Source organism: Lactuca sativa, chromosome 1, assembly GCF_002870075.4.
Source record: "Lactuca sativa cultivar Salinas chromosome 1, Lsat_Salinas_v11, whole genome shotgun sequence".
NCBI classification, from domain to species: domain Eukaryota; kingdom Viridiplantae; phylum Streptophyta; class Magnoliopsida; order Asterales; family Asteraceae; genus Lactuca; species Lactuca sativa.
Genome location: NC_056623.2, coordinates 14781933 through 14785457, shown reverse-complemented (window position 1 = coordinate 14785457; position 3525 = coordinate 14781933). Strand labels below are relative to the sequence as shown.

Below are 3525 nucleotides of genomic sequence, written 5' to 3'. Positions count from 1 at the left end.
TTAAGAATCTATGGATGTTTGTAGAAATACCTCAAAGAGAATTTGGTAGCTTTGTTGTAGAAATGGCCTGAAAGAAATTTTGATTTCTATGTTGCACGCCAGGTGTTTGTAGAAATGCCTCAAAGAGTATTTCTTTTATTTTCTTCATTAAACCTTTTGATATGTTTTTTTGTTGTTTTATTAACTCCTTATTTGTTAATTACCTGAGTAACATCAATCTTTGGTATTGGTATTTGATTTTTTTAATCAATTTAGGGTGAAGATTTGATTAAGGGTTTATAAGAGATTTTCACAAATTTGAGACATTTTAGAAATTGATCTAAACCCACACATATATGTATGTATTTCAATTTCAAGTTTTTCATCCATGTTGTTTCATTTTTTAAATCACAGTTGTATGAACTTCTTTTAATTTATTGGATTGCTGGAAAGAGAAAGGAATAAACAAATGTAGAGATACATTCTGAAAGATACATGGATTCATGTCATTGGTTTACATCAAGGTGAACTTATGATAATTCCACTTATGTTCATGTTGATTATAGGTATCCTATTAAATTACTTCTATTCCTGTTTAGAATATTTAAAACCATTCTGCAAGAATAGTTTATTCTGTAAGAATATTTTTGTTGTATTCTGAAAGAATTTCAATTAATTATTTGTATGTTTAAGGTGCAGTTGCTAGGATGAAGCAGAAATGATGAGGAAACTTATGAAAAAAAGATATATGATACTTCATTCTCAAAGAATGAAGAAAAACAACAATATTCTTTCAGAATTTCAAGATTCAACATCCAAAAACAGCAATATTCTTTCAGAATTCAAGAATTCAAGAAGAAAACATGGCACACGATAGTATTCTAGCGTAATGTTGTTATTTTTTTTAAGAATGTTATTCATTTTTGTTTATATTTTTTTAGAATTTTTATAACTATATTAAAATGTATAAGACTTTTAGTCTGTAAGAATATGTATGAATTTGTATTTAAGTTCGGATGTATAAGAATATATTAGAATGTTTGTTATTTGAACATCTTATTCATGAATTTTGTTTTTCTTCAGTAATATTCTGTTAGAATAAAATGCTGAAATAGTATTATTCTAACAAAAAAAATATTCTGATAGAATAAAATCGGTAAAATTTGAAATTTAATTAATTAAAAAATTCAGATTTTTTTAAATTAAGATAATTAATCATCCCTAAAATTCCGAAAATTTCCTTTTATAAATGTAGTTAATTGTCCAAAATACCCTTTTGATAAAAATTGTGTGATTATATGATACATGCTACCCTATTGTAATATCATAGACCCTCAGATCATGATTGTTGATTCTATTCATCCGATGGTCCAGATCTGTACATTCTGGCACACAATAGTTACTGGAAACAATATAACCTAACCCTATATATATATATATATATATATATATATATATATATATACATATATATATATATATATATATATATATATATATATATATATATATATGTTTATGTTTTTTTACATAGGGACCGATTCTCTCTCTCTCTCTCTCTCTCTCTCTCTCTATATATATATATATATATATATATATATATATATATATATATATAATTAGTTTATTTAGTTCCTTATTATAGATGATATGTAGTTATAATGAACAACCATTTTGCAGATTTTTTAGCTTTTAGTAGAATGTAGTTTTTTTTTTTCAAATTTTATTGCAATGTACTTTAGTTTCTCTAAATTACAATCTTTACGGTTAACTAAGATAAACTGATAACCATAACCAACTTAACCAATTCTATAAAAATATATAAGCATGTTTCTAGACAACGTAGATGTCTATATTCCTTGAATAGAGCAGCTATCTCACACCCAAATAAGAACTCCTTCTCCCCTAAGAATTTAGAGATTGGAATTTAGAGAAACTAAAGTACATTGCCATAAAAATGAAAAAGTAACTTCTGAAAAACTAATCATATTATTTGCATGTGAAAAATGAAATTTTATCCTATGAAAACATCATTTTATATATACATGTCTACAAAGGAAGCACTTGTAATATAGAACTCAAATTGCCACAAAAGTTACAACTAAAATTCATTATACAGGAAACACTAGTAATCTAGAAACAATTACACAAATGGTGGTTTTTAGTCCAAGTTTGGAGTCATTTGGTCCCTCCGCAAACACGTTACAAAAAAAACGAAGCATAATAGAAGGCACCATTGGACCACCCATCTTGTTCTTCTTCTTACACGAGTCGAATTCTTTTGGGACCCCAAGACTCCAACGTGCTCACCAAATTTAACTTGATGGTTTAGTCGAAGAGTCAGCTGAACCTGCCCATGAGACGTCATTGACTTCATTTCCATTTCCCCCCGTCTCTTCTTCTCTAGAGAACAAATATTGTTATGTTAGCTTCATAATGTTTCTTTTAGACATTTTGTCAAACATCTTATGTGCAAAAATAAAGAAGCCCGAATATATATAGAATCAAGTAAGCATGATAATACCCAAGTAAAGATGCAATACTAGAATTCATGGCCCGAATCGATATCATCAATACATACACAATTCTAAAACATAGATTTTAAGGAAATTTACAAAAATAAATAAATAAATAAATAAAATAAAACAAAATTCTAAGAAACTACATATATATAACCTGGTTAGGGTGGACACATCACAGACAATGGGAGAGTTTATGTTGAAATATCAAGAAATGACCACGATTAGAGTAACTATTGGCTTCAAAAAATCCACAACCCGAAACGTTTTTTTGTCCTATTACGGTGAATTCCCTTGCTGAATGGGTTTCTATAGGAGATGCATTCTTGTGACGGAGAAACAATTGAGCACGCATAGAGAATCCATTGGAAAATATTGAAAATGTAGAGAACTTATTTGATTGTGAAGCTTGGAATTATTGGAGATTAAATCATATATATATATATATATATATATATATATATATATATATATATATATATATATATATATATATATATATATATATATATATATATATATATATATATATATATATATATATATATATATATAATTAGTTTATTTAGTTCCTTATTATAGATGATTATTTACCTTGTATATCTCCTAGATTAATGTTATATATATATATATATATATATATATATATATATATATATATATATATATATATATATATATATATATATATATATATATATATATATATATATATATATATATATATATATATATATATATATATATATTGTTCAATAAAATTCATTGGGAAAAAATATCCCATTATCACATGGTATCAGCCTAAATACCGATCCCTAAAAAAACAACCCTAACCCTCGTTGCTTTCTTCTTTCTTCCTTTCATCTTCTCTCTTCATCTCACGATGTATTCTTCTGAATCTTCTTTTTCCCTAAACAATCTCATCCATATGCTCACCATTAAATTAACATCATCAAATTACCTCCTATGGCGAAATCAAATTACCCCACTTCTCCTTCATCAAAAGTGGATGTGTCATTTCGATGGT

General features: G+C 26.4%; 1 long non-coding RNA gene across 1 annotated transcript; it reads right to left on the bottom strand.

Moving 5' to 3' along the window:
* Positions 1–2025: 2025 nt before the first annotated feature.
* On the bottom strand, positions 2026–2905 carry LOC111916724 (uncharacterized). The gene is made up of 2 exons (XR_002858603.2): positions 2656–2905; positions 2026–2382 (listed from the first exon to the last, which is right to left on the bottom strand). It is a non-coding gene; the product is annotated as an uncharacterized LOC111916724 (long non-coding RNA).
* Between the last annotated feature and the right edge of the window lie 620 nt (positions 2906–3525).